A 16,116-nucleotide genomic window follows, 5' to 3' on the forward strand; every position below is an offset into this window, starting at 1 on the left:
GGAATGTTGCACATGAACTTCTGAAAGGCTGTGGAGATCCTGCTCCCCATTGTCTCAGTGCATATTCCCAGAGTAGGAATTTGAACCAAGCTATTCTTCCTTCAGAAAGTTAAATGATAAGGCATTAACATCCAAATATGCTTCTTCCAAATTTCCTTTAAACTGCTCCTGCATGAAATATAATTAAAAGGATCGATCATTATGTTCAGAATAGTTGACCCTTGAACAATGCGGTGGTCGGGGGGCTGGGGGCACCAACCACCCCCGTGCTGTCAAATCCAAGTGTAACTTTTGACTCCCTCAAAACTTAACTATTAATAGTCTGCTGTTGACCGGGAAGCCTTACCGATAACATAGATGGTTGATTAACACATATTTTGTGTGTTATATGCATTATATACTATATTCATATAATAAAGTAAGCTAGAGAAAAGAAAATGTTATTAAAAATCATAAGGAAGAGAAAATACATTTACAGTATTTATTTTAAAAAATCCACGTATAGATGTACCTGCGCAGTTCAAAACTGTTGTTCAAGGGTTAGCTGTAGTCTCTGACCATCAAGCCAATAGTAGTACATACCCTCAATTTGCAGCACTGGCCACATGTGTATTTTGTGGTCACCACACGGTTATCTGGGGTAGAGACCTTTTTCTCCATGTCCCCCCACACCTTTCTACGTTCCCAGCTTTCTGTCCTCTTCTTCACACACCCTGTACTCCTTCTCTATATAGGCAAATCAGACTACTCATTCCCCAACAACAGCCCCGATTGTTGTACCCCCCCCCCCAACGTGTTCTTTTTACTGCTTAAATTTTATCAGCAGAAACCCCTCCGTGCTTCTGCTGATAAAAATTCTGCTCATTTCTCATAGAGCTTTGTGTCTGTTTTCTCTTAACACTGTGGTTGGACATCTCCCCTTCTCCCCCTAACATATTACTATGAGTACAAATGGACGAATGAATATGGAGATTAGAATAGTGAATTGTTTATTTATACCGTAAGCATTTATTAAACATCTTCTGTCTAAGTGTCAGTTACTAGAGATATAAAAATGAATAAGACAGATACAGTCTCAAGTCTTCAGGGAAGTAATACTCACCTTATATTAAAATTGGGTCTTGGTTTTATTACCTCTGCAGGGCTGTAAGCTCCTTGAAGTCAGGTATCATGTCTTGCTCAGTTTTATAATCTCCCATCATGCCTTACACACAATACAGGGTCTCAGTAAATGTTTATTAGTTTGATTCGAAATACACCCAACTTCTTTCCCGTGATAAAAACAGAGCATACACTCTCAGAAGCCCTTTCCAAAGTCTCGCCTTTGGCATAGAACTTTGATCTAACAACAGTGGGGATGTTACACTTTGAAGCACATTCTTCCCTCCATGTCAAGTGGACTGAAAACACAGAGGGTCCAGACTTTACCTGGTCACTGCAAGGTATAGGAAGGGTCTTTTTTTCACCGTGAAACCTCAAAAGTAAGGACTTCTGCCCATTTGTGCTAATAAGTGCAGATAGTGTGCAGAAACATGCACATTCCAGCCTGCCATCTATCTTGTTATGCCCAGAGTTGTTAAAGTGGCTTTATCAACAAACCTGTGTACCTAGTGAAAAGATTGGATGCCATCTACTCAGCTTTAGGAGAGTCCAGCAGAAGACTTGTCCCAGGAAAAATAAGGCTTTTAGACCACACCAAGACGTTGACATGCTTTCTGATCATATGGTTCATGAGCTTAAGTCTAACATGAAAGTAATGTAGCTGGAGATAGTTTACATTGAGTATAAATGGATGTTCAAAATTAGAAACCAAAGAACTTACTGGGGGAACTCAGTTCAAACATTTGAGCCTTTATGTATCAGTGCTGCACTAGAGCTAAGAAGACGAAGGACTGCAAACTCGCAAGTCCAACATACCATGTGATTAATAATCAGCAAACATTTGGAAGTACAATGATAAAACTAAATCCAGCTCTAACAGGAAACCTTGCCTCTAGTACAAATTATAGACTTATTAGGTTTACCTGGCAATGCCTGTCCTTTAAGTGCTATGTAATTATTCCTAAACCTCTCAGGAAAGAATTTGAGAACAATATTTTGAACCCATAAGCTATTATAATTCACTAACAAGGTGGAAATATCATTTAGTCTTCTGTGCTTGTGTATTTATTTATTTGTTTGTTTGTTTATGTATTTGATGTTTACATATTAACCTTTGCTCACCAGAATTGCTTCCAATTCTCCTCTGTTTCCATTCTGGCAGACAACTATAAATAACAAGGAATTAGTATCACTACAAAATGCTTCGGGACAATTATTTGCAGCATATAATTGAAACCCACTGCTGTCTTGCATGCAAGATTCTACAACAACAGGAAATACTGGGAGACCAAAGGAGAGACTTTCAACCCACTCCGTGGATAACTGTAGGCCTTTGTCCATAAAGCCATTGTGCTCTTGTGAACTGAGGCGGATGTGTTAGGGCCAGGTAAGATTTAGTGGACACGTGTGAAAACGGGATTCTCTCAGGATACAGCTGATCTTAAGTCATCGAGCAGATTTAAAGGGCTTGTCCACCAGTGGTGCAGGTATTCCTTCTCTGTGGACCGCAGACCCCAAGTTCTGCGATCACCAACATTCCGAGTTGCATGAAATTCCCTGATTGAATTCTCAGAGAGAGGTATGGGGCTTCTGGCTGCTGCCTCCTCAAGTATTAATTAAGACAGAATTGGGTCTCTAATGGCCATGAGAATTAGCTTGGGGTCCAGAAGCACTGAGTGGATTAACATATGAGTGATTTCTTTCTAAAATCTAATTCTGCATAAAATTAGGTCTAGTCTCAAAAACAAACTGAATGGACTAGAAACTGGAGCGGCAAGGGAGGAGTCCTTTGTACTCAGAGAATAGGTACTTTTTACTTCAAGTGTGTCAGAGTGAATTAGGACTATTAATACTTTAATAACTCTGCTAGTTACTGAGTCGGTCCTTAAAACAAGGGAGGCAAAGGGATCTGAATAGACAGATTTCTGACTTAATAGCCACTTCTCAGGTTGTTTTAGACTCTGAGTATATGCACCTGCCTCGCATTTCCATTAATGCCATTAAGAGTTGCATATTGTATGTAATACAGGATCATCAGGGTCTTTATTGCTGTTCTTTGAAAGGGAATAAAATCATGTCCCTTTCATTCTCTCTGAAACATTACGTGTTAAAATTAAGAGCCCTTGTTCTTTTTTTGCCCAATTACTTTCCAGACAAAGTTTCTTGATGATGTGCCTAGAAGTAATTTTAATTTGAACAAGCAAATATGTATTCTTCATTTAAATATTTTCCAATTCTATTTGTGTCCCTGGTAGAATCCTCTGAAAGAACTGCTTAGATTAAGAAAAAAAAAAAACAACACACACACACACACACACACACACACACACACAGAAAAAAAACCAAGTAAAATGGACTTCAGTGCCCTTCGTGCTATTTAACAGCCTCCCCACCACCCCCACCCGCAAGGTGCCCACACAGGAAAGCTGATGCACAAAGAAAAGTGTCAGTGTCCTCGGTGAAGTCGAAATCCCGGTCCTCTCCCTCTGCCAAGCTGGCATTCTTTTAGGAATGGCCTTTAATTTTAGCATTAGCTTAATAGTACATACACATAGATAATCCATCCACAAATCAAACATTACTTTTGTCTGCCTGTTTTTCGGGATGTAGATGTAAGCCAGCAGAAGGAAGTTAGGTGGCCTGCGTTTTCTTTCACTAGTGCTGGGTTATCTGTTCTGGGTTAAACTCCGGGACAGGTACTTCATGTACTTATTTCAATGAATCTTGCATTGACTTCACAAGCATCTCGGAAGAGGAATTTTATCTTCATTTTTCTGGTCAGAAACTAAGCCTCAGTTTCTGTAACTATAAAATAGGTTAATACCTTCAGGGCTTATGATGAGGACAGAATAAAATAACGTGAATATTCTTTAAGCACCGTATGAACGTGAGGTGTTACCATTAAGACGATTACTTCTGTTCTGATTCTAAATACTTGCAAGTAAAAATAAAAATCAAATGAATGAGCCCAATCTTTGAACTGATCTTGATGTTTAACAACTGAATTCTTTAGAGTTTGACATTTCTCCTAAGACCATCTTGATTGAACATTTTTATACTCTTTTTTCCCAGACCTGCCACCCCATAAAAATTGATTTGCAAACGTCACTGCAGGTCACCCCATTTGTAAGACATACTGAGTCCTTGAACTTAAACGCTGCACTGCAAAGTCAAAATGGACATGTTCCTGTGAGGCAGAGGCTGTGTGGCCCATAAATACATTTAGTTTATTCACCCACCAGTAGGAAAGGTGCAGGGAAATGGTAAGGAGGTAATACCAGGCTCTTTCAGGCATCCGTTATGGTTTTTAAGATGCATTTAAATATTCTTATGCAAACGGATGTGTATTTATTATTATGAGTCCTGGCTTAGGGTTCTCTGGTCCTGGTCTGAGGCCTCATTGAGTCCAAAAGGGCTTTTAGGGGGATCCTGAAGGGCAGCGCTTCCGGGCAGGGTTGGAGACTATGCAGAGAGAGGGCCTTAGCTTTCAAGTTGAGTTCAGTTTGACAGCTAGCACAGGTATTCTTTGTTTTGTCAGAAGTGGGTTGAGGGGAATGCTGGCGAGTAAGAGATTTGCAGGGGTGTGAGGATGACCGGTGAGTGTGTGTAAGATCTGACATCTGTACTGGTGGTTTCTTAGGGCTTCTGGTTACTCTTAAGGTCTTTGACACCCTTGGGGAGTGATTCCTGACCTGGGACCTTGGAAAGTCTGTTTGTACGTGTTAGTTAGATAGCCCAAGGTCTGAAGCCTTTCGGAAACACTTTACATGTGCCAAAGACCATGCCCAGAGTCTGCTTTTGGCTTGGGCTCTCACTCCTACTCAGGTAATTGTGCGTCCCTAAGTAACCTTTCAAACTGAAGACTGAGACATTTATAGCAATCCGAAAGTTCCTCTCATCTCCTCTCTTTACTCTTTCTTCTTTCAAAGTTTGAACTTTGAGATCTTCAGAAAAGAAAAACTTTTTTTTTTTAAAGAAATGAATTCACTGAAGATTTAACGACAGGGTATGTCCCCGCTCCCATTTTTAGCTGAAGAACATGGCTTTGTTTGACAGAGATCCTTGAGACGTATTAACTTTGAAAAAATTGATAGCACTATTCCTTTCAGGAAAAAAGGTTGTATGACTCCTTTTTATTAGAAAAGAGTCAAGTGTCACAATTAGTTAGGCCTTTTCCATTTTCATCTTGTGCATGGCCATTTGCTCCGCTGAGTGGGTTCATTTGGACACATTAGAGCTGCAATTCTCTCTGCATTTTAGTTCTGCGAAGAAAATTCTCATGTTGTATTGCCACAATAATAGACATAAAGGTTTTTTGGTGTTTTTTTAATTTTATTTATTGGGATGACATTGGCTAGTAAAATTACAGGTTTCAAGTGTATTATACATTGTATAACACAGAAATCATCAATATATTGCATTGCGTGTTCACCACCCAGATGTTTTTGAAAGGGCTTTTTAACTTATTTAAGTACAGAGTGCCCTCCCCTACCCCCGGCCAATGCACAGTCTTCCCCATTACTAATGCCCTGCACCAGAGGGCTGCATTTGTTACAGTCGATGAACCTCCATCGACACATCATTATCGCCCCAAATCCATTATTGACGTTATGGTTCGCTCTTGGTGTTGTACATTCTGTGGGTTTGGACAAATATATAGGGGGTGCCAAAAAAAATGTATACACATTTTAAGAAAGGAAAACTATTAAAATTGTAATACTCAATGTATACCGATAACAAAAGATGAATACAAGTCACGTTTGACTTCTTCAATTACAAGAGGTGCTCAAAGTGGTTCTCATCGGTGTCCAGACACTTCTGATTACGGTGAACTACTGCTTGAGCAACGATGACCAAAGTGTCCACTTGTGTACATTTTTGGCACCCCTAGTATATAATGACATGTACCCACCATTATAGTGTCATACAGTGTAGTTTCACTGCCCTAAACGTCCTCTGTGCTGCACCTATTCATGCCTCCCTTTAACCCTTGACTACGATTGATCTTTGTACTGTCACCATAGTTTTGCCTTTTCTAGGACGTGATATAATTGGAATCATACAGTATGTAACCTTTTCAGTTTGGCTGCTTTCATGCATTTAACTTTCCTCCATGTATTTTTGTGGCTTGATAGGTAGTTTGTTTTGTTTTTCTTTTTCTTTTCTTTTCTTTTTTTTTTTTTAGTACTGAATAATATTCCATAGTCTGGATGTATCACAGTTTATCCATTCACCTACTGAAGGACAGATTGGCTACTTCCAGGTTTTGGTAGTCATGTATGTTTAGTTTTGTAAGAAACTTCCAACTTGTCCCAAAGTCGCTGTGCCATTTTGCATTCCCACCAACAATGAATGAGAAATCTTGTTGTTTGACATTCTCACCAGCATTTGGTGATGTCAGTGTTTTGGATTTTGGCTATTTAAATAGATATGCACTGGTATCTCACTGTTTTCTTATTTATTTATTTATTTATTTATTTATTTATTTATTTTTATTTATTTATTTTCACTAAAAACATTTTATTGGCCTTTTGGATAGAAACGGGAGTTTATTTGCCAGGAAGGATGATCCCATCATATTTCTGCTATAACCAGAGCATGACCTCCTCTTGGCTGATTCTGTATTTGGGCCCAGTGTAGCCTGTCCTGCGTTTTTTTTATCTGTGATGCTGAAACCTGGCCTACCCAGTACCACACAGAATTCCAGGCCATAGATACCCATGCTTGGGTCATATTTGATCCCCAGATCAGTGTGTTCCTGAATCCCCAAACCAAGGTTTCTAGTATCTGAGAAGTTATTTTTTCGTAACTGGTACTCTCATATCTTTAGAGCTTTGTCCAAGAGTTCTTCTGCCTTGGCCCCACGGACTGTGCAGTGGACGGCGATCTTTTCATTTCTCCTGATGCCAAAGGATCTGATGGTGTATCTAGCTTTGGAGAACACAGGGATCTGGCCTGTGAGCTGCTCCAGGACCGTGGCTGTCTGGATCAGTCTGTCTCTCCTCCACACAGATGTTGAGGCAGAGCTTGCAGATGCGAAGCTCCAGCATGGGCTTCTCCTTTTTGCCTTGATCCTGCGCCATGATGAGAAACAGGAAGAGCTCACTGCTTTAATTTGCAATTCCCCAGTGACATAATGATGTGAAACATTTTTTCATATGCCTATTTGTCATCTGTGTATCTTTTTTGGTGAGATGTCTGCTGAGGTCTTTGCTCTATTTTTTCATCGGGTTGTTTGTTGTCTTATTAACATTTTTCCATCCTATGACATGTACTTTGGTCTTTTCTAACTACCAGCTGGCCATTTTGATTTTGGTACATATTCCACTTAGATATGCATGGCTTAAGGCAGATCATGCCTGGTATATGTTCCCCTGGGTTTGTGGAAGGATTCGCTTTTTATTAACAGGATACTGGTGAAAGGTCAAAAAGTTGGTGATCCACTAGGTGTGTACCTGCCAATTAACCTATTGAATGTACAACCCTTGCAGGAAATTATAGTAAGTTCTATTACAAAATATATTCATTCCTAAAAATCACTGTGCTATGCAAAGTTATGAAGTAAAACCACAGGCCCTATGGGAAAATTGGGGTTAGGGTACAACTTTGCCAGTGGCATATTAAAAAAGTAAGGGACCTAATCAAAACAATAACAGTTTTGTGCATGCAAAGTGGTTAAGAAATACATAAATACTACAATAAATACGGCACTTTACCTTTAAAAACACCTGAAGTTTTCTTGTGGCCATGGGTATCAGAAGGATTGCAGCTTATTAGTTATAATGAAGTGGTGGAAAGTTATCTGAGAATAAGATGGAAAATTGTTAATACTAAATGTGAATGGTTGTGACTCATAACAGTGAAGTGAAGGAGCTTGTGGATATTTGATGTGTGTGTATGTGTGTGCATTTTGTGTATTCCTACATGGTTTGTTTCAGCTAATTGCACTTTTCTGCTTTTACCTAGTGTTTCTTGAAGACAAAATCACCAGTAAGCAAACGTGAAATTGACATTATACTGGAATTGTTTCTAATATATCAATTGCATTAGAACAAATTCATCTTTTCAAAATAACCATTATAGCATAGCCGACTACAACTGACATTCTTTGTTGCATTCTTGAACTTAGGTTCCTCTTATCCTCGTAGTACCTGCCTACATGTGACGTGGCTTGTATGTGCTACTCAAAAGTGCTGCCATTGAGGGCCCAATGACCAACGCTCTTACCACCAGTGCACCCCTCCTCCAGGGGCCTCTTGTGCTGCTTGGGAAGGCCAGTTAGCATGCACAGAGTTGACTTCTGATTTTATATTCAGTGGGGAGCGCTGGGTTGTTGAAGACCTCTTGCTTACTCAGAGTTGCTGGTATGGATGAAGCATTGGCCAGGGCTGAGTGGCGAGAAGGCTTCCCCAAAGCCAGTCAGTCTAACCAGGGCTGGCTGCATGTTTGAGCCCTCAAATGGGCTGTCTTCACAGAGTAATTAAAAACATATTGGAAGCAGGTCTTCTTTCCAGTCTCTGGCGTGGATCTTAACAGGACTGTGTTCAGTTGTGTCTGCATCTCTTCTGTGCACTTTTCCCCTTGTGGATTACAAAATCCATCTCTTACTGGGGAAACTTTCAGTCATGTTAAAGACTCATTTTAGAAAGAAAACAACATCTTAGAGAGGAATTTATTTTCAAAAATAGACCTTCATATTGCATATAAATATATAAACAAGTGCTATAACAACAACAAAATGCTTCCCTTCTGTTCTAGGAAATAAATATTGTATATTCAGTTTGGAGGGAGGGATGCTTCACAAAATGTAAATGCTCTGCTCTGCGTGTATCATTTCCTATAATCCCCCTCACTAAAGGTGCTTTGGACTCAGAGTGGTGTTGGCATTCTTGGAAAGCTTTGGGTTTTTCTAAGATAGATTGGCTGAGCTAGACAGATCCTTAGCCTTAAAATTTCTTACCATCCTGGAGCTACACTGAATTTATGGGGCTGCTGGGCTTGATTGGGAATGGGTCTTTCGAATTAGGTCTGACATTTTAAAAAGGTTTTATTAAAAAAAAAAAAAAGAAAGAAAATTTAGGACTCCCCCATCTCCAGGTCAAAGCAGTCCAGTTTTCGTGGAGCCCCAGATTTCTCTGTTATCATTTGCTATTTAGGAGCACACTGTTATCTACAGAAATGTCATGTCACTGGTTCAGGTGGAGAGTAGGGTTTGGTATCTTTGCTTAGAGAGAGTGAGGGCAGTGGTTTCGATCCTTGGCTCACCGATTGCGTCTTACTTGAGAACTTCTATGTGGCAGCACTGATTTTCATGTCTTCTTTAATCCTTGTAAAAACATTGTAAAATTCCTCCATCCTCCCCCACTTTCCACTTAAGGGAACTGAGACTTCTCAGAGTCACTTGCACAGGGTCAAGTAGCAGGCAATGTGAACCAAGAAAAAAAATTTGAAAACTTTTGTTTCATTATTAAATTGAGGTGAATTTCACATAAAATTCACCGTTGTAACCATTTGAAAATTTAGTACGTTCACTATATTGGCAACCATTAGCACTCTAATTTTAGGACCTTTTCATCATCTCAAAAGTAAAGTCCTATACCCATTAAACTACTACTCCTCATGTCACCCTGCCCGCCACCCCCACCCCCAGCCCTTGGCAGTCATTCATCTGCTTTCTGTCCCTGTGGATCTTGCCCATTGGATATTTCATATAAATAGAATCATACTGTTTTGTTTGTTTATTTTGATGTTTAGATTCCATGTATAGGTGAGATCATATGGTATTTGTCTCTCAGACTGACTTATTTCACTCAGCATAATACCCTCTAGGTCCATCCATGGTGTCACAAATGGTAAGATTTCATTCTTTTTTATGGCCAAGTAATACTCCATTGTATAAATGTACCACCTCTTCTTTATTCGATTGTCTATTGATGGGTACTTGGGTTGCTTCCCTATCTTGGCTGTTGTAAATAGTGCTACAGTGAACATAAGGGTGCATATATGTTTTCAATTTAGTGTTTTGGATTTATTTGGACAAATACCCAGAAGTAGAATTGCTGGGTCCTAGGCAATTCTGTTTTTAATTTTTTGAGGAACCTCCAAGCTGTCTTCTGTAGTGGCTGCACCAATTTACAAACCCACCAACAATACACAAGGGTTCCCTTTCTCCACATCTTTGCCAACACTTGCTTTTTGATTTGTTGATGATGGTCATTTTGACAAGTGTGAGGTGGTATTTCATTGTTTTAATTTGCATTTCTCTGATGATTAGTGATGTTAAGAAATGGACTCATAGATACAGAGAACAAACTGATGGTTACCAGATCGGAGGGGGATTGGGGGGCTGGGTGAAAAAAGGGAAAGGATTAAGGAGTACAAATTGGTAGGTACAAAATAGTCATGGCGATGTCAAGTATAGCATAGGGAATGCAGTCAATGATATTGTAGTAACTATGTATAGTGCCAGATGGGTACTAGACTAGTCGGGGAGAATCACTGCATAAATTATATAAATGTCTAACCGCCATGCTGTACACCTGAAACTAACATAAAATAATATTGTCAACTGAAACTGAAAAAAAAGATAAGTGAAAAAGGAAACGGAATCATACATGTGTGACTTCTTTCACTTAACGTGGCATTTCCAAGGTTTGTCCCCACTGTTGCATCTATTGGCACTTCATTCTTTTCATGGCTGAATGATATTCCATTGTATGGACATACCATTGTTTTAAAAAATCCATTCGTCATTTAATGGACATGGGTTGCTTCCACCTTTTGGCTATTGTGAATAATATACTGTTATCAACATTCATGTTTAAGTTTTTGTCTGGACACCTGTTTTCAATTTTCTTGAGAGTATATATCTGGGAGTGGAGTAGCTGGGTCATATGGTAATTCTGTGTTTAACTTTTTGAGGAACTGCCACACTGTTTCGACAGTGGCTGCACCATTTTACGTTCCCATCAGCAGTGTATGAGGCGAACACAGATCTCTCTGCCTCCAGGGGCTGTGCTCATTTTCTTAGGCTATACTTCTAATAACTCCCCACAGGCTCCAACAACCCCTTGCCAAGTGTTGCCTCCAGCCAACAACAGAAGCTCATTGCAGGGTTTGTCATGTTGTGAGGAGAAAGTTGTTGCTAATATGGCTTTGGCTTGGGGAAAAAACAGGGCTTTGGGGTTTGTCAGCGGACACCCTCCTCTTCCTCAGGGTCAGGTAGTGCTGAAGAGCATAGGCTCTGGAACCACACATTGTGTGATTCTGATTCCAGGAAATGTCCAGAATGGACAAATCCGTAGAGAGGAGTAGGATCAGTGGCTGCCTAGCTAGGGCTTAGGGAGTGATGATTAGGGTATGGGGTTTCTTTGTAAAACTAATGGAAATGTTCTAAGATTGGTTGTGGTGATGATTGTACAACTCAAACTATACTAAAAGCCATTGTGTGGCACACTTTAAATGAGTGAATTGTATAGTATGTGAATTATATCTCATTAAAACATTAAAAACCAGTGTAGGCCCTGGGGACTTCTTGCCACTCATCAACTCTGATATTAGACAAGTTCCTTAGTGACTCTACTCTAGTGTGCATGTGTATAAAAGGGGGTAAGATGGGTAAAAGAATAGTTCTTTACCTACGTCACGGAGTTGTGAAGACCACAGGAGCTAATGTAGATAATATAGTGCTTCACATGGTGCTTGACACTTAACAAGTACTCAATGCATGTTGCTAACTATTAATATTAGCATCATAAAATATTTTTTGAAGATCCTACTAATAGATGGTATTCATGATAGGGCAAGGAAGACAGGAAATAGGTAGAATTCCTCTTAAAATTTAAGTTCTTAGTTCAACCCTGCTGCCGAGGGAAATGAGCAATACAGGACAATGTAACAAGGCAACAATTTGGATAGTAATGGGAGAGGAGGTCATGTGGCAGGGGTGTTGGGTAGACCTGTGGGCTAGAAAAAGAATATTGGTGCTGATGTGGAAGAGGAAATTGTATTAAAAAGGCTGTTCTGCCCTCACTGACAACAGATGTTAGGAGGTCTTGGGCTCTGGGCTCCAGGGCTTCTGACCCCCTTGAAATTTTCTCCAGTTCCTTGGGAGGTCACGATCCCACAGTTGGAGGAGTCCTGGTGTCGATTAGCTTCCTTGGATATGTTTTCTTTTCTCTTTCCCTAATACCTTCCGTCTCCAGGGACCTGGAGGTAGGTGCTCATGCTAGTAAGGAAACTAGCAGCTTTTTAAAGGAAATGGAGGAACAAATCTGTGGTGGGCTGGAAGGCAGGAGTCTAGAGGATATGAATCTATGAATGAAAAGAAAGACCAAAACACCAAGCTGCTCTGCTTGTCCAATTGCTCTCAGGTTGAAGGCCTTCTAGAAAAAAGTGTCCCTACTGTTGTCTGTGTTCCTACTTGCAGGCTCCAGGCATTGAGCATCTGCTGGACGTTGCCCTGTCAATGTCCCGTGTGTGGGGCAGACAAATGCCAAGATAGTCGGCCCCCCACCCCCATCACCTGAGGAGATAGGCCCAAAGCAAACACATGAAGGGACTGAAGAACACTTCCAGGAACAAGCTCGAAAGTGCAAGTGGACAGGCTGTAAACCAAGTGTGTAAAGTGCTGAGGCACTATGGGTCACAATTTATTTTCAGAGTGCTTTTCTGTTGTTTTTGTGCCTCCTTTCAAGTAACCTGGTGCAATGTGTGGACTGATTCTGTTTTATAGCTGGAAAACCCTGAGCAACCAATGTGTTAAATAATTTGTTGCTGAGAGAATCTTCAGCCTTGATGTCTGCTTCTACGAGGATATTTGTGTTGGATTCCATCATGGAGGTAGAAATTCTTATGTCAGTTGAAGCTGCACACATGCACACTGTGCCCGACACATGCCTGGGCAATCATGTCAGATATGGGGATTTTATTGCCAGAAGTCCCTCGAACGTAAAATGCAAATGCCATTGGCAAGAACACAGGGCCAGAGTAGGCAGCCCTGTTGCCCTGGGGAGGTAGGTTCTTTTGGGCAGCAGGAGAGAGCCTGGGGTCAGATGTGTGGCTTCTCCTCACCTACCCACCCCTTCCGAGCCTGCTGTCTGTTCATCAGCTGCACTGCCATTGGCCTGAGCACACGGCTGCTCCTTGGCTTCGAGCCAGTGGCGAGCTGGGAGCCTGTGACTTTGAGACTTGGCCCTTTTCAGTTTTCTTTGTTCAGAAAAGGTTTCATCCTGGCTCTCTTCAGTGGCTGCTGAGGATTAGGAGAACCCCGGGGAGACTTGGCTATAGGACAGCTCTCAAAGCTGTGCTGGGAAATTTGAAGAGGAGCCATTTCTCTCTGTCGTATTTCAAGTTACATTCTTCTCTCCCTTCCTAAACGTGTTTTTACTGTTGCAAACCCTACAGGATAATCCCCGAGTGTAATTTGCGATTTTGCAGCTCTGGAGGGGGATTAGTCCAGTATCTGGGCCAATGAAATATTTTAAGGACCGTCCAAATGGACAATATGAAAGAAAGTTCAAATCTAGGTGCTTGTTTTTAGATAGTTGCACCAGTTAGAACCACTGCTTGCTTTCCCGGGTTAGCATTTCTTCTTCTTCTTTTTTCTTTTTTTTCTTTTTTGGTCTGCTTTTCAGTGGCTGGAAAGAAAAAGAAAGAAGGGAGGCTTGGCTTTCCTGAACAGAGTTTGAGAGTAAGATTGCTAAACAGCCAAAGGTTATGGTATTCCCAAGTACAAGTGGGCCATTTTCAAGAATGTGTAACTACTTTGCAGTTTCTCCAGTTTAATATTCTTAAGAAAAAGAAATTGCCCCAGTTGTAAAGTGGTTTCCTATTAAGCTTTTCTTTTCAGTGTAGGTGGCTTTTACCTTTAAAAATACTGTGTATTCCATGATTATAAATAAATTGTTTTAGAGAATTTGATTCTATTACAATAGATGGATAGATTTTTACATTTTCCATATACTGTCTTTAGGTGTAAATCTACCAAATGCCTCTATCCATCTTGTTACCATGGTTTTGTTTTGGTTTGTTTTTTGGTGCTTGGGAGGAACTTTATACTGTGAACTACTTCCATTTGAATTATTTCCTTGAGGACACATTAACAAATCAGAAAACTGTAGACTACTACATATACACATACCAGGGGTGCGTAGTTCAGTTTCTGTAATCCCACAATACACAAATGTTGGCAGGATTTCAATGATTGTATTAATCCTGTGAGATACTTTGTCATGCATGATAGATGATATTTACAAATTGAGGTCTGAAATGGTCAGAAGCTTTGAAGATGCTTTATTATGCAGTATGTGGAAGTGGAAGTGTTTATATTACTTGTTTTAGACTATATTGGCCAACCAGGCAGCAAAAAATATACAGTCTCATAATAGGCTGCAACAATTGCATAACAAACCAGAAGGTTCTTGGGGAGTTTTTATAGCCCAAACCAACAAGGCTGTCAAAGGTTTTGCCAAGGTCTTAAAGCCCTATGGATACTCGGAGGGTTTTGATACCTCATATGAAATGCTAGTACATTTATATGTCATCCACGTACCTGTTGAATGAGTTTCTTAGTAGATTTCTGTATTGTGAACTCAGGGTGGAATATGATAGGCCTGCTATAAGGAACTCCTGGTTCTTTAAGGGCTCTACTTGATTAATGAGAGAGGATTTGAGCATAATTAGGAAATCACATTTCGTTTGAAGACTGGAAGTGGAAGCCCAAGAAGGGTCACTGATTTGTTCGCAAGGTCACAGAGTCAGATTGACTCACTAGGCCTTGTTTCCTCTCAACATGTGTAACACACTGTAGGTTGCTTTTGCCTTTTTCCTCCACTCTCTCAATTGGATACTTTTAAGCTTTTGAAGGTTTCCATAATCAAAGAAGTTCTTGGTTCACTCTGACCGTACTCTGTGACTTTGCGTATTCCCCTTTTCTATCCCCCATCTACCTTCCACCTTTAGCCTGTTTCTCTGGGCTTCTCCCTTCCTGTTCTTTCGGGTTTGGGGGGGGTTTATTTGTTTGTACGTTTTTGTTTGTTTGTTTTTTTGGTGCTCTTCTCTAGAAAAATCTCTTGGTGTAGTGTTCATGAGTTTTAGAATAGCATATGGTATTCTAGGCACAAGTCAATTACCCATTTGTATAAAGAGTAGGGCTGCTTTTTGTTTGGTGGCTATGGTGGGGAAGGTTTGTTTTGGTTTCTATAACCCTTCCCCCATGATGCCAAACACTTGAAGCCACAGCAGCATCATGGATTGAGGTCTTTTTTCCCCAGCTTTGTTGAGATACAAGTCATATATTATAGAACTTACCCTGTTAAAGTGTATAATCCAGTGGTTTTTAGTATATTCACAGAGTTGTGCAACTATCACCAGTCTATTTTAGAACATTTTTGTTACCCCCAAAAGAAACCCTGTACCTTTTTGCAGTCTGTCTTCCTTCATCCGTCTCTATGACAGCCCTAGACAACCACTAATCTGCTTTCTGTGTACAGCTTGATGTCTTGTGGGCCCAGTCAACCATCACTTCCCTGTATAAGAGGAGTCATTTGGCTGCTTACTTGCCTACCTTTACAGTGGCCTTAACTGATATTTGCATGTTTTCCCTCATTACCTTAATATGTCACTAACTGCTTCAGAGTCAGATAAACTTGGAGATGAGTGTACTGTGCATGCCATTCCTATTCTGTAGACTCCAGAATGGGACTTTGGGGAACATCTATATCAACTCACTCCCTTTCTGATATCTGACCTCCAGCAACCTCATTTTTGGCAGATGATTGCTTCCTCTTTGCCCCTGAGCCCAGGTGATGGGAAACCACATGATTAGAAGCTTCCTCAAGGCAGGGACTTTGTAACCCCAGCTCCAAGCCTAGTACCTGACTGCCACATACTTGGTGTGCTCAAAAAATGTGGTGAATGTTTAAAAATATTATTATAGTAAAAGACACATTGCCATTAATCCCTCTAAAACTACTCTCCCTTGCTTCAAAATCAATTATCCATTGTCTTTGCCAC

At 40.4% G+C, this 16,116-nt stretch overlaps 1 protein-coding gene and 1 pseudogene across 2 annotated transcripts in view; one reads left to right on the forward strand and one right to left on the reverse strand.

Annotated features, from left to right (window-relative positions):
* The window catches only part of GPC4 (glypican 4), a 123,769-nt gene that overhangs the window by 21,064 nt on the left and 86,589 nt on the right, over positions 1-16,116 (forward strand). The gene's annotated exons all lie outside the window — the stretch shown is intronic.
* On the reverse strand, positions 6,651-7,184 carry LOC308495314 (large ribosomal subunit protein uL5-like; annotated as a pseudogene). Its single transcript has one exon. The product of its transcript is annotated as a large ribosomal subunit protein uL5-like (transcript).

The sequence above is a fragment of the Rhinolophus hipposideros genome, assembly GCF_964194185.1.
Source record: "Rhinolophus hipposideros genome assembly, chromosome: X".
Taxonomy (NCBI): domain Eukaryota; kingdom Metazoa; phylum Chordata; class Mammalia; order Chiroptera; family Rhinolophidae; genus Rhinolophus; species Rhinolophus hipposideros.